This window comes from Castor canadensis, chromosome 2, assembly GCF_047511655.1.
Source record: "Castor canadensis chromosome 2, mCasCan1.hap1v2, whole genome shotgun sequence".
NCBI lineage: Eukaryota > Metazoa > Chordata > Mammalia > Rodentia > Castoridae > Castor > Castor canadensis.
In genome coordinates, this window is record NC_133387.1 from 58662947 (window position 1) to 58688352 (window position 25406).

A 25406-nucleotide genomic window follows, 5' to 3' on the forward strand; every position below is an offset into this window, starting at 1 on the left:
TGATATAATGGTCATACTATATACATGTATATCTATATATACACACATATACACACACACATCAATTATACTATTCAAAAGTGCTATCAACATATAGTTCTCTTCTGGCTGATCAAAGCACAGTGAAGAGAGCCTTGTAAAATGCCTTAAATGGCTAAAAGTTGAAACTGCATAGCACTTGGCTCAGCTTTCATTGGCCCTTCTATTGGTTTTGTCTACTATTTCTGTCTTTTTAAAAATTTCCTTTTAATCAGTTTTAACCAAGCATTACTCAAAAAATTATCCCAAAGGAGAATCCCACTAAATATAAAACTGTGGGATCAATAGTCTCAAAATCTGTCAAGAAATACCTGTAGCTATTTGGGAATTGGACACAATAAATATCACTACTGCCTGGGAGGACTGACTCTAAATGAGTAAGAGTGGGAGCTGGTGAAGCCATGCAGTAGGTATTTTTCTTGATTTCCATCGTTTTTGAAGACAAAGAAGGTCTATGGCCATACCACCTGAACGCACCTGATCTCACCTGAAGACAAAAGAACATTTGCTGTAGTAGGAAATGAGCCTACAGGGAAATGAACTACTACCCCGTGTGGCTTACCCAGTAAGACTTCCATTTCCAAATACCCCTTGCACTAAATGGCGAAAACAATGTACAGTAAAATCACATCTTCTAATACTCATTTCAGGAACAATAATGAGAACTAAGTTGCTGGACCTTACAAAGTTGGCAGGACTCAAGTCTGCTAATGATGTACTTAGTTTGCTAGTTCATTAACTTATTCAACTGGTGGCATTTATTAGCTGTCACCAAAGATTTTTGATTAACAATATTTTTATTCATTTTCTGTGAATTCAGAAAAATAACCATGTGGTTTTTTCAAGAAAGCCATCAAAGTTTGGTTTTTAAAATATGTAACTAATCTCAGGAGTTATTAATCAGCAATATAAAGATCACCACTTAGGAGAGATATAAATGTTATGAAGCTATCCCTTGCAAGCTCTACTGTTTTAATGGTTAAGAAAGCCACTTTCAAGGCTTAGAGTCTCAGCTCTACCTGTGTATTGGCAATATATCTTTGGGGAAACTGATTAAATTCTAAGTCTTAGTATTCCCATAAAATATTGCCTACTATATTGAGTTGATATTATTGATAGTGTATGTAAAATACTTAGAACAAAGTTCAAATGTAGGTACATATAGATTTAGTATCTGACACTTGTTATGTTAACTGGAACTTCAGAACTCAGCAGAAAGATTTCTCTCTCACAAATGAAGATTTCACACCACCCCATGTGGAACTCTCTAGTTCGCCTACAAATCACACAAGTAAACAGTTATCAACTTGAGGTTTGGAACTGATTACTGTTTATATTTGTAGCTGCTTAAATAAAGAATTAACACTACTTCTAAAACAGTATTATTATTCAATGTAATATGCACTGGATTTGTTCAAGCACTAGGTTCTCAATTATCTTCAATTAAGGTATTAAATGGGTGGTGAAGTAAGAAAAGAAACAATATGAAGAATTTACAGAGTTCTTTAAGTATGTTTTAGTCAGCCTGTCATTAAAGACCCATCAAGTGTTACCAATTTCTAGGCAATTATACAGATGCCTATTTCCAAGATTTCTTATGAAATCTCAGGAAATAACTTAATTGGCACTTTATGAATTTTTTGGTTAATGTCTTTATTCTAAAGGAACCAACTCTATGAAAGAGAAAACAGAAAGCAATAGTCAAAAGGTTATTTTTAGGAGGGAAAGCTAAATAGCAAATGTAACGAGTAAGAAATTTTTGACCTAACTGAAGTTTAAGGTTAAACTAATCAAAAAAGTGTGAAACCAGGGTCAGGAATGTAGATCAGTGGTAGAGGACCTGTCTAGCATGCACAAAATCTTGGGCTTGATACTCAGCACTGACAAAATAATTTTTAAAAAGCACAAAAAGACCAGGAAAACCAGAGTGGTATAAGCAACACTCTAAAATTGAGATTTTAGCTTGTGTTTGTTCTTTTCTCTAGAGCTAGCAAAATGGTGTTCTCAGTTCTGAAGTCAACATTGTTCTTTGCATCATTTTATAGGCCTGCACAACAAGGAAAATAGTTACTCATCTGCTTAGGAAAAGAGCCATATTTAACCAATTTCACCACCTCTTTCCATCTATGTCATCTTCATTTGCCAGGTGGAATTCACTGTACTGTTTTAGTTATAACAGAACTGTTTTAGCTTGTCAGTTTCCTACAAGCATTTTTACATGCATATGTCACCTTAAACTTCTACAGCTATTAAATCACAGACTTCCCATTACAAAGGAGCTTGTTAAGATGATATGAGCTGGAACTTTACCATATTGAGTAATCAAAAGCACAAACCTGAGTTAATGTGAGTCTGGACACATATACAGACTCTGTGGAATCATAATACAGGTATCCTAATGCTTGTATCCTTAATATACACTTGCATTTTTCTCTTCTTTTGTAAACAAAGAGAAATTCATTCCATTTTATGTTATTGCTACTATGGGAATAACATATTAAGCACGTCAGAGTATTCATGGAAAGTAACTGCCTCAAGACTGAAGTCCTTGAAGGTTCTTATTTTTCTTTCTAACTGACTTGTCTAAATAAATTTACATCTGTTTATGTCAGTTAGCCCAAACTAAAAGTAAGTTCATCCAGGTTTTTCATCAAGACAGACGCAATAATAACCACCAACTACTGACATACACTGTGTACAGAGTATGCATTGTCTCCTACCAGTACTACAAGTAGGTGTAGCTGGGGAAAACTGAGGGCCACATTAACACAGGAAGTAGCTGTCCCAAAGTCTGAGGACTGGTAGACTTTTTTTTTTGTCTATACATGTAAAATATCACTCTTTTTGGAATTTTAAATCACAAAAATTACTTTAATTAAAAATTCTCTACCAGGGAGTACTGGTATACACCTATAATCTCAGTACTTGAGTGGTTGAGGCTGGATGAATTTGAGGCCAGCCAGAGCTACATATCAAGACTGTGTCTCAAGCAAACAAGCATACAAAAATCTCTACGTGCTCTCTGATTATCCAACAATCTGTTTACTTTTTTAAAAAGATTTTTGGTATTATGTACCAGTTACAGTAGACTAGAGGCAGAAATTTATCTTGAAAACAAATTACCAGATAAATCTTACCCCTTAGGAGTTTTCAGTCTAGTGAGAGAGACAGGGTTTTAAGCTGATTACATGACCTCATAACTATAAGAAAAATGTAAGACACAACCTGAGAGAGCAACAGCATTCTTGGACCTTCTGCCTACTTTCTAGGATGAATCTTTACATCTGATTTTAAGTTATGCTTCTGCAAAGGTTAAATTTTTCCCTACTTATTTTATTTTGCTTATTCAGCCATTCAAATACTATAAAGTTCTAACAAACAAAATTATATGTAAAACAGAATGAAACTTTTCTCTGTGAGCATAAGTTTAAGTTTTAATACACTTAGTTTAAATCTTAAATCATTGTAAATATAAAGTACAGTTCATAAAGAAACATTCTATTTCAGCCACTACTAACTTTGTAAATGTCCTCAAGGGTTCTCTTTTGGTTTAACCAATTCTGATTTTTCAAGTGTGTAGTCTCCATCTTGGCTGTCACCAAGACACTATATGGGAGGAGTTCTCAGGAGTAGATCCTATAGGGATATGGCTGATGACAAGTTTGTCAGGATCTTCCAACATACTCTCCATAGTCTATTTTCTTCAGTTCCTTTCAGGCCCTTTTCTAGAGTCTGTTTTTCATGCAGCCCCTTCTAATGTGCTCTTTGGAAACTTATGAAAACCCAACCTACTTTAACATTGGGTGTTTTTGCCACAGTTGCTTGATGGTTCACTCTGGACAGCCAGAGTCAGGTTGTCCTCTTCTACTTTCTCTGAAGAAAGGGCAGGCTAGTTGAGTCCTCTGAGTTTTTCTGAATTCCCTGACAATACTGCACAGATTGCCAAAAAGTGAACCTATCTACTTGGAGACGGAAGTTAAGTCCAAATCATGCCCTTTCAAGAATCTCCTATTATTGTCTTGTTAATGCTTCATTGACCTCTGAAGATGTTTTTTATATGAGCTGACAGTGACCTCTATTTTCACCTCTCTGGAGCAGAGAAGACAGTTAGGGTCACAATACTCACTGGTGGATTCCAGTAGTAACTTCCTTATGCAACATCTCTACTTTCTTAATATGATAGCCCCTAATGTTCAGTGTTCACTCATCTGTTCACTCATTTAACAAGTGTTTACTAACCCCCCCACCTCTGCATGTGTGCTACATACTGAAGATAAAATAAAAATTTGACATTCTGTCTGCTTTCAAACTATATAGGAACTTTTCTTTCAACCTTCACATCACTTCAAAGGATTTTTGAAGAGTTGAAAGGTGATTCCTGCCCATTTCCTCTAGCAGGGAAGTCACTGTGACATGTGAAAATCTAGAGTTTTTAGACTTTAGTATTCTTTCTCCCTAAATTAATGAGGTGGAGCAAATGCCAGAACTCTGTCCCATCTTTCCCCAAATAAATTGATCAAAGTCATCATTTGAATCATTCCCTAAGGATTTGTATACCTGAAGGCACTCAGTTGCCCCTTTACTGAGACTCCAAGCAACTCATTTCTTTTCTTCAACACTTCTTTTGTGACATAAACATGTCATAGAAAGTGCCCTCTGAGTTATCTGGATACAATTTTGTCAAACTTTTTCTTCCAGAAAATAGCTATATTATTAAAAAAAAACTGTTAAAAAAGGTAATTTGGACAATATAAAAATAAATTCATTAAAACCTACAGATAAAATTAATTTTATAACCCAATAAATAAATATTTTTTTCTAGTTTCAGTGGGAGTTTCAAATTTACTTTGCTTCATATTTATCTGAAAAGTTGAGTAAAATTGCAGAAATTGTGACTCCACCGAATTCCTTACACAGGGGCTCTTGGGTGAGGCCAAAGAACATATGTCTGCATTTAAAATTTTTACATTTTTACCGAAAATGATCTTGGAACAACTTTTGGAGGTATTACTTTAAGTATTGTTTATTTACGTTTCTTAATTACCGATGTAGAATTTTGATAGGACATCAATGTTTATATGTAGTTATTAAAGCAGTACACATTTTAGAATGATCTATCTTGACTGGATAGAATGTCTCTCTACCTTATTCTTTGGGCATGAGGTAAGGCATAGTGTAGGAAAGAAATATTATTATAGTTTTAATCATATATATTCTTGAAGAAAGTGTGTTAGTTTAATATATGTCAGTTTATTTGCAATTCAAAGACCAGCAGTACTGTTTGACTTTTCAAATGATATAACACTCTACATTGATATGATTTTGTGGATGTGTTAGTCAGCTTTCTATTGCTGTAACAAAGCACCTCAGATAATCAACTGAAAAGGAGGAAAGATTTACTTGACTCACAGTTTCTGTAGGGTTTTAGCTCATGGTTGCTGGTTTCTATTGTTTCTGTGATCAGGAAGAACGTTATGGCTGGGAGCACGTGGTGAGCAAAATTTCTTACCTCATGGTGGCTAGGAAGCAAGGAGGAGTTAGAAAGATGAAGAGTCCAGTCCCAAAATCCCTTTTAAGGGAAAGCTCCAATAACCTAACTTTCTTTTACTAGACCTTGCTTCTTAAAGAATCTGCCCTCCAATAGTGGCAAAGACAGGTGATCTAGAATGGACCTTTGAGGGTACATTTAAGCCAAACTTGACAGTAAATTAATTTTTAGATAAAAAAAATTTGTGGGAGGCAATTTTTGATTTGAAATGATGTTCATATCCCTGTATACAAAGAAACTATTAGTCAAATGATTAGTTAACTTTGTTCTTCAATAACCTTTAAGAAAATAACCCCCTTAAAAACATGCTTTTTGTTAATTATGACAGATTGGACGTGTACATTAGTCTTTTCATTTCTGTTAAGCCCCATTGGATGGAGATAATTACAGAGAAGCACTTGGCAAAAATACTAAACAATGAGAATGAGAAGGGAAACAGCAGTGATGACATTAGGTGAAAGAATTAGGGAGAAGGTAATAGCAGTTACATTTGGAAGGCTAAAAACCAAATAGGTAAACAATAATTAATTTAGCAACCAAGAAAGTGGAATTCCCAAGTGGAATAAGGAAGACGATCATCAATTTGATGTAGGAATACCCCACAGTTTAGTAATTGGCAGAACCAGATTATCTGAAGTTGGAAGAAATTTAGCCTCTGCGTAGGAAGATTTGTTGAACATCTGTTTAAAACCTGATTAGAACATCTGATTCTCCTTGCTTTCTCAGCAACCAGTTATCTGTTGTTTTCAATACCATTGGCAAGGTTAACTTTATTGTCTGTAGAAGATAAAGTGCAGGCTCTCCGATTGGGGGAAAAAACACACAACTAAGTGCGAGAATAACTTCTAAAAATCTGGAGGTTAATGAAAATTTTGCTAGAGCATGTTGAAATTTCATCTTTCTTTTTCCTGAGTGCCTGCCACTAGGCTATATCTAACATAAAAAAGGTTAAGAACAAGTATTGTGATAGATAGGAACAGCCCAAAGGTAATGTCTTATATATACACCTTTAAGTATTTCCAAACAAAACCAATCTATAGTTATGGATATTGAAAAACCTCACCTGTCCCCTCAAAGTTTTTAATCAACTTTTTAGTGTCCTAGTCTTTTAGATGAGCAGACAGTATAAGTCTCACCAGGCATTTAAGGAAAGACTTTATTAAAGAAGCCATATTAAAGATTCAAATTTGTTATAAAGAAAGAAGCTATAGAGTTGCATCTTACACTTGTAATCCTAGTTACCTAGGAGACTGAGATCAAGGCCAGCCCAGGCAAAGAAATTAATGAATCTCCATCTCAACCAATAGCTGAGTGCTGTAACAAACACCTGTCATCCCAGCTATGTTGGAAAGCATAAAATAGGAAGATCACAGTCCAGACCACCCTGAGAAAAATCAAAACCCTATCTCCAAAGTAACCAGAGCAAAATGGGCTGGAGGAGTAGCTCAAGTGGTAGAGCACCTGCCTAGCAAGCATGAAACTCTGAGTTCAAACCCCAGCACCTCAAAACAACAACAACAACAAAAACAGTGGAATGAAGTAAAGCCTCACAAAATTTGCTTCCTATGTACACTTTCTCAAGGAGCTACCTAGTATGGGGTCTATGAAGACAAGATTATAAACCAATACAGTTAAATGTCATGGACTCTAGGATAGCAAGTTTCCAGTATAAGGGATGGGGAAAAGAATCCATAGGGAATTGTTCAAAGAGCCCTCCAAACAATGTTTGTTAGGTTACATGGCTCCATAGGGATTTATCTACACAAGAAAAAAATTGTTTTAATATATTGAATGAATACTGCTATGACCAAGAAAGAGTCTGGGAATATGGAAGTGAGAATGACATAGAATACTAAGCAAACAACCAGAAAACAATTACTGCAGAGGGGTAAAAAGTTATGAAATCATGATATGACTCAGTTGTCAAAAGCATTTATACTTTCTATCTTATTATTTGTATAGTAATATAAGAATAAAATATTTAAGTAAACATTTAAAATATTGGTTTTTGCCAAAGGATTCCCAAGGGAGGCAGGTTTTCTCCAGTTACAAAAAACTTCTTTAGGGATTCGTTATTGGAATGATGCTAGCTGTAATATAGAGGTCCAGCTATTGTTTATAATAAATATCAGAGAATTTACTTAAATACTTGAATATTTAAACTATGAACAGGTATGTCTTTTCTTACTTAGCTAAAGCTACTATAACAAGTTATCACAGACGAGATGGGAGATCTTAAGTAATAAGCAACAGAAATTTATCACTTTTCCAGATTTTAAATTTTCAAGATTAAAGTGTCAGGCAATTTAGTTTCTGGTAAGTACTCTCATTGAAGCTTCTAGATAGCTGCTTCTCACAATGGGGACAGAGAGAGAGAGAGGGAGGGAGGGAAAGGGAGAGAGACAAAGATGTCATTGTCACTAGGGATATTATTGACAGTATTAGGAATGCCAGTTTTTTTTTTTAATTGATGTTGTTTGTTTTTGTTGTTGAATAATTTTCCAAAAGTTTTACAGTAAAGTTTGTGGTGGGTTTTTAAAAAACTAGCCAGCCGCTGATGGCTCATACCCACAATCCTAGCTACACAGGAGGCAGAGATCAGGAGGATCATGGTTTGAAGCAAGCCTGGGCAAATAGTTTATGAGACCCTATTGTGAAAAATCCTTCACAAAAACAAAAAATGGGCTAGTGGAGTGGCTCAGGGTGTAGGCCCTGAGTTCAAGCCCCAGTGCCACACACACACACACACACACACATCAATATATTTGGATTAAAAAAAAGGAAAAGCAAAACCAACTGAACTTTTTTGTAGGACCAATTTTTTTACAACTGTTTTTATTTGTTGATTTTCCTTTATGTAGATTTGGACACAAATATTTTATTGTATTTTTCAAGAGATTCAAGAGAAAAGGTACCATTTAAGTGAAATATTTGCCTAGTTCTTCCTCAAGGACTGTCATAGCAGAACTTCTTCACACTGAGTGTTAGTAACAGATATAGTTTCAGTTGGTCTAGGCTGCCTTCCTAGCAAATTACAATCCTTCCATGCCATGGTATTTCCCTACATGTTCCACCCTTTCAACAAGGATTCAGTTTAAAGATGTTAGTCAATTCATTATAACAATCAAAGAGGAATCAAATTGATTCCTTTCTTGGTCAAAGGAATCAGAGCTTTATTTATATTTTTTACAAATAATTAATCTTAAGGAAAAAACTTCTGAAGAAAGAGATTGAGGAAGACTATAGAAAGTGGAGAGATCTCCCATGCTTATGGATTGGTAGAATCAACATAGTAAAAATGTCTATACTTCCAAAAGTAATCTACATGTTTAATGCAATTCCCATCAAAATTCCAATGACATTCATTAAAGAGATTGAAAAAATCTACTGTGAAATTTATATGGAAACACGAGAGGCCATGAATAGCCAAGACAATATTCAGTCAAAAGAACAATGCTGGAGGTATCACGATACTTGACTTCAAACTATATTGCAAAGCAATAACAATAAAAACAGCATGGTACTGGCACAAAAACAGACATGAAGACCAGTGGAACAGAATAGAGGACCCAGATATGAAGCCACACAACTATAACCAACTTGTCTTTGACAAAGGAGCTAAAAATATACGATGGAGAAATAGCAGCCTCTTCAACAAAAACTGCTGGGAAAACTGGTTAGCAGTCTGCAAAAAACTGAAACTAGATCCATGTATATCACCCTATACCAAGATTAACTCAAAATGGATGAAGGATCTTAATATCAGACCACAAACTCTAAAGTTGATACAGGAAAGAGTAGGAACTACTCTGGAGTTAGTAGGTATGGGTAAGAACTTTCTCAACGAAACCCCAGCAGCACAGCAACTAACAGATAGCACAGATAAATGGGACCTCATAAAACTAAAAAGCTTCTGTTCATCAAAAAAAAATTGGTCTCTAAACTGAAGAGAACACCCACAGAGTGGGAGAAAATATTTGGCAGCCACACATCAGACAAAGGACTGATAACCAGAATATATAGGGAACTTAAAAAACTAAATTCTCCTGAAACTAATGAACCAATAAAGAAATGGGCAAGTGAACTAAACAGAACTTTCTCAAAAGAAGAAATTCAAATGGCCAAAAAACACATGAAAAAATGCTCACCATCTCTAGCAATAAAGGAAATGCAAATTAAAACCACACTTAAGGTTCCATCTCACCCCTGTTAGTATAGACATCATTAGCAACACCACGAACAACAGGTGTTGGCGAGGATTTGGGGAAAAGGAACCCTTTTACACTGTTGGTGGGAATGTAAACTAGTACAACCACTCTAGAAAAAAATTTGGAGGCTACTTAAAAAGCTAAACATTGATCTACCATTTGATCCAGCAATACCACTCTTGGGAATATACCCCAAAGACTGTGACACAGGTTACGCCAGAGGCACCTGCACACCCATGTTTATTGCGGAAGTATTCACAATAGCCAAGTTATGGAAACAGCCAAGATGCCCCACCGCTGATGAATGGATTAAGAAAATGTGGTATCTATACACAATGGAATTTTATGCAGCCATAAAGAAGAGTGAAATGTTATCATTCGCTGGTAAATGGATGGAATTGGAGAACATCATTCTGAGTGAGGTTAGCCTGGCCCAAAAGACCAAAAAACATATGTTCTCCCTCATATGTGGACATTAGATCAAGGGCAAACACAAGGGGATTGGACTTTGAGCACATGATAAAAGCGAGAGCTTTTATCACAAGGTAGGGGTGAGAATAGGTAAGACACCTAAAACATTAGCTAGCATTTGTTGCCCTTAATGCAGAGAAACTAAAGCAGATACCTTAAAAGCAACTGAGGCCAATAGGAAAAGGGGACCAGGAACTACAGAAAAGGTTAGATCAAAAAGAATTAACCTAGAAGGTAACACACACACACAGGAAATTAATGTGAGTCAACTCCCTGTATAGCTATCCTTATCTCAACCAGCAAAAAACACTTGTTCCTTCCTATTATTGCTTATACTCTCTTCAACAAAATTAGAGATAAGGGCAAAATAGTTTCTGCTGGGTATTGAGGGGGTGGAGGGGAGAAGGAGGGGGTGGAGTGGTTGGTAAGGGAGAGGGTGGGGGCATGGGGGAGAAATGACCCAAGCCTTGTATGCACATATGAAAATAAAACAATAAAAAAAACAAATAATTAATCTTAGTTTCACTATGTACATTCATCAACATATAAAAAGACAGAGTAGGTACTTTTGAACGAATCACCCCATTCATCAAGTTGACATTTTGGCTGCTCCACAAAAAAAAGCAGATTCCATCACTGGTGTATACTGAGGCAAATTCAACTCAAATCATTCCTGCCACCTGGAGATATTTGATTAATGAGACCCCACTTGGTTTTATTAATCTTTCTGCATTCTCCACATCTCACTCTCAACATATAACTACTCTCAATGGAAACTATCTTTATTTTCTTTGTGTTTAATTGAGATTTAATAAAATGTAGGTTTGGAAGCTTTTTCCTTCAGAAATTTTTAAATAAACTGTTTATAGGTCCTTTATTTCTAAGTTAAATCTGTTTCTTTAATGTGTATTATAAAGAACTTTCTCTAACCTCTTGTTAATAAAAACAACTTGGTAAATAAAATAAAGCATTAAAATAATTAATTGAGGCCATCACCTCAAGTATATTTTTCTTGCCGTGCCTTTAGAATATGAAAGATATAAAAATTCACTTTAGTTTGTAACATCTGAGCAATAATGGTTCTAGTAATCATTTTCAAGGTCAATCACAGGTTCTTAATTCTGTCTTTGAAGCAAGTGTAAATTCAATTTAAATTGTCATTTAAAAGCTCTATGGCTGCTATGGCTACCTGAAATCAAGCAAATTTGATAGATAATAGTGTAAATGTTTACTACATCTGCTTAGTGAGTGAATTAAATTTCACCCGCTCCTAAAAGTCATCTTTTTTTTTTTACCTGATCTCTTTAATCACCTTTAGTTTAGTGAGTTTATTGTTTATGTATTGTTAAAACTACAGTAGGTTCAGGCAAGAAATATGATTGATCACCAATACTGCCTCTTCCCAGAGAACAGCAGAAGACCAACTGTAGGTAGAGCTAGAATGCCCATTGAACATAGTCCAAAGTTACGAACCATCCAAAATTATGAATCCATCTAATAAACCTTAGCAGTTAAAAAATAAGAAAGAGGTTGTAAATTCCAGGAGGTTCACAATCAAAATTAAGAAAAGGTTAAATTCACATTTAGTGGATTCACAAGGAACAACTACCAGAGCTCAGAAATGCACAAGAAACACATAGAATTCCATCTTTTTTTCAAGGTTTCAGAAATCAGCAGGAGACTTGGCCAGCACAAAGCTTCAATGATACATGGAAATGGTTCATTATTAGCAAAAGATAACCAGTCCGTAGCTTGGAGTACCTGACTCCTTTTCCAATTGCATTGCTTCCAATCTTAATCCTGCCCCTCAAAGCCAAAGTACTTAATTTAATCAAGGAGTGGACAGACTTTCTGTAAGACCAGATAATAGCCTAAGGTTTGTGGGCCATGAAGTCTCCTTCATGACTACTCACCTCTGCTGTTGCTATAGGCAAGTAGCCAGTAGCCATGATTTATTAATGAATAACTGTATTACCAACACAACTCTATTTATAGGAGTAAGTACGAACCTGCTCTTGCCCATGGGGCAGTTTGCTGACTCCTCTCTAGACCAGGTGATTTACAAAATGAGTGTTGTGACTACTTAATAGGGTACAAAGTTAGTTTTACATATTACAGCAAGGGTTTTAACTTTTTAACAGATTCTTGCTTTTATGACTAACATTCTTTTGAAAATTGTAAGTAATACATTACAATAAGAAACCTGAGTAAAATATATAATGATTGGTAATAAGAGGATAAAAATATTGCTGTTTACAAATGGTAAGACCATATTTCTCAAAAACTGAAGGCAATCTCCTGAAAACCCTCTAGAACAATGGTATCCAAGTTTATTTAACCTGGGAATCACATGGAGAACTTTAAAATCAATACTGGTGCCTGAGCTTCGCTCCCAAGAGTGATTTAAGTGGCCCAACCAGTGTTTTTTTTTGTTTTGTTTTTTTTAATGAGAGATAGACTAAATTTAAAAATGTCAGCCTGCATCATGTATAGTTGGGATAAGTATTCTGTGAAACCTTGTTTTTGGGATATGTACTACACATATATGTACTGGTGCCAAATGAAGTCTTTTTTTTCTGCCTGGGGGTATGGTATGAAAGGTTTGAAATTCTAAATTACTTAGAATTGCCAGAAGCTTAAAAGGGAACTATATTGTTCCATTCAATCCATTCAATATGACATACAAAGCAAAACTTGGATCTCTAATAGAATATGGGATAAAGAGGAGAATCCCAGAGGCAAGAGTTCCTTCCAAAAACATAAGCATGGCCCTCAGGAGGAGGCGAGCTCCTTCTTAGAACTATAGCCTAAAGCACGGCTGGGAAGGCAAGTACAAATGTCCTGTCCCCATCAGCACTGCCTGAGTCATTCCACCAGGCCTGGATCCAGGAATACTGCAAATTTCCCTGTCCTTTTTAAGTATTTGGATCTCAGTTAAGCAGAATACAAAAAAATCCTAACAACATTTTAGATAAAGGCAACTCCCTGAGATATACTTGGCTTCTGTCCTCTCAAGTGCATCTTCTAGTAGAGGAGAGAAATACTAAATTGCTTTGAGACTATCCAATTCCAAAAAGCAAAGACAGTTGAATGCAAGTTTTCTACAGTCTTATATCTCAATGTTAATTAAACCCTATTCTAAGAATGCAAAATAGCTTTCTACCTTCTCTTTATGTCCTTAAATTTCACATATGTAAGTAATCAAACAATATAACAAAAAATAAAATGTCTTAAATTCAAAAATTATCTGAATTTTTCTTAAGCATCTTAAAATTTTGCATTAATATATCTTCATCAGGTTGCCTTAATTTGTATGTGTTTTTACCCAGAAGAAATAGCAGTCAGCAATGTATGCTATTGTTTTTAAAGTTCATATTTATCATATGTTAGTTTGTGAGCCAAAAGCCAAATGTCCTGTGTCTTGAGGACCCCCATATGAAACAGTGGAATGCAAATATTTATACTGAAATTATTTTCATAGGTGTTACCCTTTTATCTTAAGATGGTTCAAATTAAGAATAGAAAAATATACAAAATAATAATTTTTCTCCAGATTTTTTACAATGAACAAAGATGTGAAATAATTAAACTACTTTGACATCACAAAATATATGCATTTCCATACTTAGTATCTGTGCTAAACTGGAAAATGAATTTTAGATAAGTTGATGAAAGTCATGCAAATATGAAAGAAAAATGTAGATGAAGATATTCATATTAAGACTATTTAAATGATGAAGTACACACAAACACAAAACTAACTTATTTAAAAAACAAGCAAAACTAAGGCTTATGAATTTTCCCAAGTTTTTGCTCCTTGTTTTACATTCTTACAAAAAAAAATATTTATAGTTGTTAGGAAAACACCGTACACCGCACACAAAGGAGGCTCACGAGAGTTATCTCATGTCCAAAAGTTTAATAAGCAGGTTGGCTGGCCTAGAGAAAATGGTGCAGCAGCTTCTCTCAGCCAGTCTGGTTTTAAGTAGCATTTGGGAGAAAGCAAAGGCAAGGGATGGGTAAGATAATTAATTTGGCAATGGGGTTGATTAGTATGGGAAGGATATAAACCAACACTTTCAGGGTATGGGCCCGACAGCTTAATTTAGCTGACCTTACTTTAGAGTTGGGTGTGATATGGTAGCACAAAGAATTTTGAGTTCTTAGGATTAGGTTCAATTCCTGTAGCTCTAAAAATAAGAGGGTTTAAACCTCTATATTTTACTCTATCAAAGTAACTCTTTTGTCAGACATATTTCTATGTTTGTGGGGGGATGCTTGATATGGCAATGGGGAGGGATGCATATAGTATGCAGGTGGCCAAAGTAAGTGGGAGGAAGTTTTTTCATAGTAGGTGTATAAGTTGGTCGTATCGGAATCGGGGGTATGATGCTCAGATTCATAGAAATAGTATGGTGAGGCAAAGGGTTTTGATGGTGAAGTTGATTGTGTATAGTTCTAGGGTTAGAGGGTTGTGGAATGCTCCTAGAAATATGATCATTGTGAGAGCATTTATTATAATAATGTTCATGTATTCTGCTATGAAGAATAGGGCAAATGGTCCAGCGGCATACTCTACCTTGAATCCAGATACGAGTTCAGATCTCCTTCAGTTCGGTTGAATGGGGCCCGGTTTGTTTCTGCTAATGTTGAGATAAATCATATTATAGCTAGTGGTTATGTTGGGATAATGAGTCAGATATGTTCTTGTGTTGTAATAAGTGAGAATATGGTGAATGATCTGTTTATACGTATTACTGATAGAACGATGATGGCAAGGGATACTTCATATGAGATTGTGCGACTGCTCGAAGTGCTCCAATTAGGGCATATTTAGAATTTGATGATCAGCCTGATCATAGGATGGCGTAGACGGATAGGCTAGAGGTTGCTAGAATAAATAGGATACCAAAGTTTATGTTGATTAAGGGTAGTGGTATTGGGAATGGGATTCATATAATGAGGGCTAGGGTGAGTGCTAGGGTTGGGGCATGTAGGATAACAGTGGGGAGGAGGCTAGTGGTCATATGGGTTCTTTAATAAATAGTTTTAGTGCATCGGCGAATGGTTGGAGGATGCCGTAGGGGCCTACTACATTTGGGCCTTTTCGTAATTGTATGTATCCTAGGAGCTTTCATTCTATGAGGGTTAAGAATGCTATTGCAAGTAGAATAGGAATAGTCAAAGTACATGTATAATGAACATGGAGTGTTAAGGAGAGAAGTTGAAACTCTGAGGGTAAAGTTTTAAGTCTTATGCAATTACCAGGCTCTGCCACCTTAACTAACCCTGTTCTAGGGCAGGTAAGTAAATAATTTGCTAGATTAATGCAGGAAGAAGGTCTTAGGCAAAGGAGGAGGTGGCAGATAAGGAACAGTGAGCCTTGGTCAGCAGAGGAGGAAACTGGCTGCTGAAGCAAGGTCTAGGGGTGAGGTAAAGGAAGGGGGGGTGGGAGATAAGGAATGGTGGGTTTTGTTTACAAGGAGTGAAACCAGCTGTGGCTTAGGTTGCAGAAGAAACAGTTCCCATCATTCCCCCATTTTTTGTTTAATAGAGAGAGAGAGAGAGAGAAGAGGGGTTGGGTATTGGGGCACAGTTAGATCCTCTGACTGCTTCCGGCTGGTGGAGGGGCAGGGCATGTTCTCTAGTGGGGTCCTTTAGGGTGCAGTGTCTTGGTAGGGGTCAATGTGGGGGTCCCCTAGGTGGCCCAGGAGAGGTTGATATCCTTGGAGGAGGAGTTGATTGACTCTTTGGTTGGTGGCTGTAGATATGCGATCTAGTAAAAAATTTTGTAAAGTTTTTATAATGCAAGGGAGAAAACTCAAGAGGGTAAAGACAACAATAAGGGGTGCTATGAAAGGCAAGAGCCAAGAGAGCAGAGGAGATTGAGTCCAGTCTAGGAAAGAGGAGTTTTTTTGTCCTGCGAAGTTGAATTTTTTCACTTAAGTGAGACAGGGTATCAATATTTCGTTCTACTAGGCCTGACTCATTAATATAGTAACAGCATTCTTCTTGGAGGAAAAGGCAAGTGCCTCCTTTTTCAGTGGTTAAGAGATCTAGGGCCCTGTGGTTTTTGTAAGGCAACCTGAGCTAATGAGGTGAGTTGTCACTGAAGGGAGGCCAGAGAAACTGAGGTTGAGTCAAGGGTGACCTGCAGGTGCTTCTCAAAATCTTTTGTAGAGATGACATTATGGTCCAGGGCTCCACCTGCAAGCCCAGTGGCAGTGATGGAGGAGGCAAGGTTAATCCTGACCACAATGGGTAGGAAGGCAGCTCATGGTTGTCGGGGCGAGTATATCCAGAAGAATTCAGCCTTCCGATAGAGAGTAAGTTGGGGAACAGTTATTACTGAAAGTCAGGGGCCTGGAGTAGAGGCATTTATACAGGTGTGTAAGGAGCCGTTGCACCAGAGGTATAGTCCAAAGGGTGGGAAGGTTTGAGTAGTTATAGAGACATTAGAGCAACAGAATTTGAGGAAACTGGCCCCAGAAGAGGAGTGGACAGAGGTGTAATAGCAGGTCAGGATCCCACAGAGGTATAGAAGTCAAAGAGGGGGTGGCACTTATTTCGGGACATAGAGGTGAGGGCAGGGATAGAGAGGTTGATGGGCACTGCCACCAGGAGGGGGCACTGGAGGGAGGCACACAAGAAACAGTGGGTAGTGTTTATGGAACTGGTGGAGTTAAGAAACTGTATAGAGGTTTCTATAATTTGGATCCAGGATGATAGGGTTGTGTGTGCAGGACCCTTGGGGAGTTGGTACTGGAATGTCTGCTCGGCCTTTAAGATGCTTGAGGAGAGTTCTATCTGTGATTGGGGGGCCATAACCCATTCCCTAGATATAAAGAGGGTTCCTGAGGGTTGTGAACTAACACCTGAGTAGTACATGGAGACTTTGACCCCGTCCTGCCAACGCTGGTGCCAGGGATCGGGGATGTAAAGGAAGAAACCTGAGTCATTGTAATAGGCACCTACCATATTACCTGTTGTATGCTGTTCTGAGATCCAATGCTTTTTGTAGCTCTGATATGGGCAGCCCCTATATTCCTATGACCATTTAGCACCCTTTTTACAATATGGTTGGATTTGATCAAAGAGGAAGCAGATACAAGGGAAGTTGATGTCTCTCCCCACAGGATGTAGCACAATGGACTTAGGTGCAAATGGGATGGTGAGAGCCTGACTACACCCTGTTAGGGGGGCAGTCCCCAGAGCCCACGTTATGTGTGATGTTGGCTGAGCCTGGCTTATAGGTTTCTCGGATCTTAAACCTTCAGAGATATGATGGGGATAAAGAGCTGGCTGGGAAGGCAATGAATATGCAGGTTATAAGAATAAGGAAAGTACAAGAAATAGGCCACAGAGGGCAAGATACCCAAGGCAGAGTGTGTGCAATGGGGCCATCTCCACTCGGGGAAGAGGTTGTCCACAGGCCAACACTCAGGAGAAGGGGGACGAGGATAAGAACTAACCACAGGAGGGGATGGAGTGGAAGCATGGGTGGAGTGGCTTATAGTAATCCAAAGAGTAGGTTGGAAAATGAGTAGATTTCTTCAAGAGTGAAGTCTGAGTACCCTGGAGATGAAAGGCAGATATCCAATCTATAAAGCAAGGGTAAAAGAAGTATGAGAGAGGAGGGAAGTTGATCATGTTGGGAAGTGGGAAGTCTAAGACCTCAGAGTGGAGTGTATATATGAAAGAGTAAAAGCATGGGCAGGCACTGACAGGAAAGAATGGAAGAGGAGAGGTATAAAGAGTGAGTAGGTGAGATGCCAGGTCCCCAGGCATAGAGCTTCTACTTATGTCCTGGGAATTTCTGTATGTGTGTCTCCATCTTCTGGGATCCTAGGGAGGCAGGAGATCTTTATTTTAGCTGGTCCTATAAGAAGAGATTGATAGGTTTTTATGGGGGTTGTCAGTTTTAGGTTTTGAACATGTACCCAGGAGGAGAATCCTGCTAGCTTTGCAGCCGTAGGTGTGGTAAGGATGACCTTAAATGGACCTTCCATTTTTGTGTTAGGTGGCTGGGGGTGGCTGTGTCTTTTAGATAGACAAGATCTCCTACCTGGAGAACTGGAGGCACTTTGGTAGTGTCAGAGGGTTGTGGTAGTTGGTTATGAGCATAAGACCAGAGGAGGGAGTGAAGAGAGGTAAAGAGAGGGTTGAGGAGAGAGGGGAGAATATTGGGGGACTTTGGCTGAACTGTGATAGGGAGAAGCAGATGGCCATAGAGGAGCCCAAAGGGGCTGAGCATAAGTGGTCTCTTTGGGAGAGCCCGGAGGCAGAGAAGGACTAAGGGCAGGAGCTTTGTCCAGTCTAGTTGGAGTTCGAGAGAGAGTTTTGTGAGAGTATTTTTGAGTGTGTGATTGGCACGCTTGACCTTGTCTGAGGATTGGGGGTGATAGGGAATATGAAATCTCCAGTGGATGTTTAAGGCTTGTGCCAGCTTTTGAGAAATAGAGGAAACAAACTTGGGCCCATTGTCTGACTGAATGGAGGCCAGGAGGCCAAACCATGGGATGATATCTGTGACCAGGATTGTTGTTACTGTGGCGGCCCTTTTATTCATTGTAGGGAAGGCTTCCACCCATCCTGTGAAGGTGTCAGCCAGTACCAGGAGGTATTTGATTTTCTTCACTGGGGGCATGTGGGTAAAGTCCACCGGCCAGTCCATGGCAGGGAGGCATCCTTTGGCTTGGTGCATGGGAAAGGGAGGGGGCCTAACATTGGAGTTAGGGTTTGTATGCTGACAGATGGAGCAGGACTGGGTGATCTTTTTAAGGTATTGTATGTCTTCTGTTGATAGGGAAAGGGATTGACAGAGAAAGGTGTAGAAAGCATGAAGAATAGGATGAAAAAGCATATGCAAATAAGAGAGAAGAGTTTTAACTTCAGAAGAGGGGAGTGAGAGCTTAGTGAGAGGAGGAAGGGAGGCTGGGGTAAGGGAGTACATGGTCTGGGGTGCAGGCTGGAGGGCTGCTCGTTTTGCCACTGTATCTGCTCGGTTGTTTCCTTTGGTAACAATAGAGGAATCAGTCTGATGAGCTTTACAATGGGTGATGCCTATTTGGGAAGGGAGGCACGAGGCTTCTAGGACCTGGGTTATTAAGGCAGCATTAATGCTGGGAGTTCCTTTTGTAGTTAGGAGTCCCCTTTCCTTCTAGATTGCAGAGTGGACAACAAAGTGTGAAAGGCATATTTAGAATCAGTGTAAATATTAACTGTTTTGTCTTTAGCCAGAGTTAGAGCTCTGGCCAGGGCAGTTAGTTCAGCCTTCTGGGAAGTTGTACCTAAAGGGAGAGGGCATGCCTCAATGACAGTGGAATAGAGACAATAGCATATCCTGCCTTTCGTTGTCCATTGTGAGTAAAGGAGCTGCCATCAATGAACCAAGTGTAGTCAGCCTGAGAAAAGGTGCCCTCCTCAATGTGGTCTGGGTAAGGGAGGAGCTCCTCAAGGATCATGGGGCAGGAGTGAACGAGGGGTATTGAAGATAGAGGAAGAAGAGTGGCTGGATTAAATGGGGGACATGAGATGAAAGTTAGTGTGGGGTCCTCAACTGAGGCCACCTGGAGGTCCAGGATACGAGAGGGGGACATTGAGTGAAGTCCCTTATATATAAGGAGCTTTGAGAGGCTATGAGAGGAGTAAACAGTAAGGGGGGACCCAAAGGTGAGCTTTTTACTTTCTTGAATTAGGAGAGAAGCAGCTGCAAGGGCCCTGAGGCATGGGGCCCATCCCCTTTTTGTGGGGTCTAACTGGTATGCTACTGGAGCAAAGGAGAGCCCTATGTGTTGTGTCCTAAAACTCCTAGGGCAAAGCCCTGTCTCTCAGAGATATAAAGGAAAAAAGGACTAGTGAGGTCCAGCAGGCGAAGTGCCGGGGCTTGTGCTAGGGCTTGTAGGACCAGAAATGACCTGACACAGGCCGAGAGGGGTCTAGGGGCTCTTGGATGGGGCCTTTGGATGCCTCATATAGAGGTTTGGCCATTAGACTAAAGTTAGGTATCCAGGTCCTGAGGTAGCCTGCCAGACTGAGAAAGGAGAGAATTTCAGCCTTGGTGGTGGGGGCAGGGAGAGAAACCAATCAGGCCTTATGATCTATGGTGATAGCCTTATGAGTAGGGGAGATAGAAAGGCCCAGGTATGTTACCTGGGTGAGAGACAGTTGAGCCTTGTTAGGGGACACCCAGTATCCCTTTTTTCCCAGAAAATTAAGCAGGAGGGCAGTGTGTTGTTGGCTATCCTCGAGTGAGGGGCTGCAGAGCAGGAGGTCATCTACATATTGGAGGAGTTTACTTGAGGAGAGATGGAGGGTAAGGAAGTCCTTAGCCAGCGCTTGGCCAAAGAGGTGAGGACTGTCCCGGAACCCCTGAGGCAAAACAGTCCAGGTTAATTGTTGGGAAGTATGACAATCTGGATCAGTCCAGGTGAAAGCAAAGAGATTTTGGGTCTGTGGGTGGACAGGGATAGTGAAGAAAGCATCTTTTAAGTCCAGGACTATGAAATGGGTGGTGGTACTGGGGATGAGAGACAGGAGAGTGTATGGGTTGGGTACCACCAGGTGTATAGGAGTCACTGCCGCATTGATTAAGCGGAGGTCCTATAGCAGCTGGTAGGACCCATTGGGCTTCTTTACAGGCAGAATAGGAGTGTTATAGGGGGATTGGGTTGGGTGAAGCAGGCCCTTAGAGAGAAGCTCTGAGATAATAGGCTTTAGCCCCTGTAGGTGAGTTAGAGAGATGTGATATTGAGATTGATTTGGGAAAGTAGAAGGATCTTTGAGAGTAGCAACAATTGGCTCATGGTGTGAGGCAATGGAGGGGTTTTTGTGATCCCATACAATGGGGTCCACTAATGTTGCCAGTGAGGGCAAGGAGGTGGGAGAAGCTTGTGGAAGCAAGGTACTTATGATGGTGAGGAGGGACTGTGAGAATAGAGATGAGGGGTTAGTGGTCCGCGGCTCTTGGGGTAGATGTAAGATGAGAGTGGCCTGAAACTTTGTTAAAATGTCTCTACCTAAGAGTGGAGTGGGACAATTAGGTAGCACTAGGAAGGAATGAGTAAAGAGGGTGTCTCCTAGTATGGAAGTTAAGGCAAAGGTCATTAAGGGCTGGATAAGAGTTCCCTCTACCCCAACTATGAAGGTTGAAGAAGGCTTGGTAGGTCCCCAGAACTCCGGCAAGGAAGAAAAAGTGGCACCTGTGTCTAGGAGGAGAGAGATAGGCCTACCATCAATGATGGCCATTACCCTAGGCTCCCGTGAAGTTATGGTCATTGGGCCTGGGAGTCCTGGGCTCCATCAGTCTTCTGCCGCAGTTGTCAGTCTTAGAAAATCAGTTAGGGAGGAGGAACATTGAGGGGGTCTAGACCTCCTTGTGGTAATTATAAACCTTAAAAGCCACATTTAAAATTTCAGCCTGTGGAGTCTGAGGGTCATTTTCTAGCCTTTTAAGTTTCTTTCTTATATCTGGGCCTGACTGGGAGATAAAGTGTGTCATAAGGATAATTGTCCCGTCCTTAATTTCAGGGTCAACTTTTGTGTGGCTTTGTAACGCCTCTGTAAGTCAGGACAAGAAACTGGCTGGGTTTTCTTTTTCCTCTTGTTGAACTTCTCTGAGTTTGTCAAAATTAACAACCTTTTGGGCAGCCCTCTTTAACCCTGCCTCTAGGCAGGTGACCATCTGGTCCCTGGAAGTTAGGTCATTAGTTTGATAGTCCCAATGGGGTTCTGCCTCTGGAACTGCCAATGTTCCCACGGGGTGGGCAGGGGTGGTGAGGTGAATCTCATCTGCATGTGTCTTAGCCGCGTCCCAGACCCTTCATCTCTCCTCCAGGAGGAGGGTTGAGGAGAGGATGGTATAAATGTCATGCCAGGTGAGACTATAGGATTGAGCCAAATATTGAAGTTCTCTAATATAAGAGTCAGGGTCAGTGGTGTAGGAACCGAGGTGTTTTTCAATTTGATACAGGTCTGTGAGAGAAAAGGGAACATGAACTCGCAGATACCCTCTGCGCCGGCCACCTCCAGGAGAGGGTAGAGAGAAGCAGGCTGGCTGGGGGGGCCGTGAGAATGGGTATGTGGGGGACTCGGGATTCTGTGGCTTTGGGTTGGTGGAAGGGCAAGTGGAAGAGGGAGCAGAATGAGGAGTGGAGGGAGGGGTGGAAGGAGAGACAGGGGAAGCAGCGAGGAAAGCGGCAGGGGCAGGCTGCTGAGCAGTGGAGGCTTGTGTCTGATAAGGTGGAGGCTCATTAGTAGGATCGAAGGAAGGGAAAGTTGTCAGGATCAGGGAGGGTAATTGGGGTTTTTGTAGTCAGAAGGACTTGGGCAGGGAAGCAAGAGGTGCAGAGAGAAGGTTTAGAGCAGAGATAAGGAAACACTAGGACATAGGGAATTTTCTGTAATCTCCCAGTGCATTCACAGAAGTTCTAGAGACCCCTGAGAATTTAGGGTCAAGTGTGCCACCTAGTGGCCATTTAGAGTTATTATCCAGTTGGTATTGTGGCCAAACCTGATTGCAAAGAAAAATGAGTTTTTTTGCCTTTAGATCAGGTGAGAACCGTAGGGGCTCAAGGTTGGCCAGCAGACAGCCCAGAGGGGTGTCTGAAGGAATTTTGGAAGGTCCAGTGCCCATGGTGAGACCCAGTCCAAGGAAGAATATGGTGGGCGTCCTCAAGATATTGCTTTCCTTTACGAAATAGAGAAGTGGATGGATCTCAAGGGAACGTCTTCACTGAGGGATCGCCCATGCCTCAGGAACCAGGTTCCTGAGCTGAGTGAGTCGGGACCTAGTACTAGGATTTTCACCAACTAAGAGAGAGAGAGAGAGAACCACGACTCATGGCTCGGCAGTGAGAGGGAACTCACCAAGGGAGGACCGAGTAAATCAGCCAGTGATGGGTGAGCTACAGGAAGCACACTGACCTTGAGGAGGTTCCCTGTGAGCAAGAGTGGTGATGACGGCACTAGTCCAGGAACAGGGGTCCCGGCAAAGCAGCTCAGATCCAGGCTTAAGGAAGGCATCTCCCACCTACATAGCATTGGCAGGCTGATATAAACCCTCAGCCTGGCACCCCTATACAGGGGATGTCTGCCTTGTGGCCAAAGTAGGCTTGGGAGTGCAGTTTATTTTGGGAGGACCTGGAGTCACAAACTGGGAGAGCAAGATCGATGCCGGAAGCTCACCTGTTCCCGGCCAGTGCACCAAATGTTAGGAAAACGCTGCACACCGCACACAAAGGAGGCTCATGAGAGTTATCTCATGTCCAAAAGTTTAATAAGCAGGGTGGCTGGCCTGGAGAAAATGGCGCAGCAGCTTTTCTTGGCCAGTCTGGTCTTAAATAGTATTTGGGAGAAAGCAAGGACAAAGGATCGTCTTTGATCTGCAAAGGAAGAGACCAGCTGCAGGAAGAAGGTCTCGGGCAAAGAAGAAGGGTGGAGATAAGGAACAGTGAGCCTAGATCAGCAGAGGATGAGACCAGCTGCTGAAGCAAGGTCTAGGGGCGGGTAAAGGAAGGGGGGTGGGAGATAAGGAACGGTGGGTTTTGTTTGCAAGGAGTGAAACCAGCTGCAGCTTAAGTTGGAGAAGAGACAGTTCCCATCAATAGTAGGACAAACAAAATATTCAGACATATGAATGATTTTCTATTAAACAGATATTATTACATTTTACTGACAGCATGTGCCATGATAAAACTTTTAATGCAATTGTAACTATTTCATTCCCTTTAAGAAAATCCATAGTAATTTCATTGAAAAATGAGTGTATGCATGTATAGTTGTATAAACTGTGTGTGATCTATTTATTACCACAAAACACATTGAATTTTTGCCATACTGACTATCCAGAATCTTGAATATTTTTAAAGAATAGATCTTGGAAATCATTTCATTCAGAACAAATAAAAACTCACTTCTGGCTTTTAATGGCTCTATAGTGTTCCTTTATGAATCTTCCATGATTTATATTTAACCAGTACCAATTATAAGCAGTATCAGTTTCAGAACTTAGGAAAGAAGAGCTAGAAATGAACAAAAAGTGAGGTGGGACACACTGTATCAGTGTACATGTACCAACCTAGAAAAACACTGTGACTTCCCTTTTTGATGCCATGTTAAAAAACTACTGAGGCTCCAAAGCAAAGTACAGAAGGCTCAGAAGGATCTGAATTCAGTAGGCAGAGCCCTAAGTTATTAGGATACTATCTACAGGATGGCAAATTACTTCCACATGCATTTTAAAATACGTTTGGGTAACTGAATGATTCAGATTTTTATAACACACCCCCTCTGTGAATCGGCATCCTTTTTTTCAATGAAATTATTAATGTTGCATTTATTTATAGTGTTCTATGAACACTATAAACATGTTAAAAATATTTTTTAAACATATTATTTAAGCCCTCCTAAACACTTTTAAGTTAGACAAAGCAGAGTCTAATGTTGCAGGAGACACTGAAGTTCCGATTTCCCATGATAGGTCTACACCACGCAGACGCAGAACGTCAAGGTTGAGATTAGAAGACTCACAAGGAAAATATTGGTGTTTGCTGTGGTGCTGCCTCTTTAACAATGAGTATTTCCTTTTATTCTAGTGCATACATGTTTTGTTCACTGATGAGTTCTCCCATGACTTTATCATGACCATTTTAATTTAGTGCTCTTTTTTAAAATTTGGGAAACCTGGAAAAGAAATGTTAATGTACAAATATTTTAATTAATGTCTTTGAAAGACTGAATAATATACTTTGATCATTTAGTTTCAGCTAAAAGTAGCAATATTTTCTGTGGAAGCTATAATGTAAACAATAGTAATAGCCTTATCATTTCTCTGAACATAGAATTTAGTAAATATTGAAAACGTTTATCCAAAATAAATATTTAAACTATTTCATAAAGCAACATGAGTGTTTTCACTTAGCAAGGGACATCCATCTATCTGCTCAGTGAATATGCTTCTCTTACTCATCACTAGTGGACCACTAAAAGGAAAAAAATGTGGAACAAGAACTCCTATTCCTAAAACTATGCCGAGAACTAGTTTCAGAGTGAGCAAAAGGACTTGGAGACATGGAAACTAGGTCCTTAAAATTTAAAGTACTAAAATATCTAGCATCTTTTATTAAACCAGAAAGACTGTG

The 25406-nt window shown here is 39.7% G+C and overlaps 1 protein-coding gene across 3 annotated transcripts in view; it reads left to right on the forward strand.

The window, feature by feature from the left end:
* Sema3e (semaphorin 3E) overlaps window positions 1-25406 on the forward strand; it is a 275022-nt gene that overhangs the window by 89242 nt on the left and 160374 nt on the right. The window contains exon 1 of one of the 3 annotated variants that reach the window (XM_074064864.1): window positions 15587-15694. The exons of 1 other annotated variant lie outside the window; for it this stretch is intronic. The gene's annotated coding sequence lies outside the window, so the exon portion shown is untranslated. Of the gene's footprint in view, window positions 1-15586; window positions 15700-25406 lie in introns of those variants that run through there. One more of the 3 variants, XM_074064865.1, reaches the window with a different exon arrangement.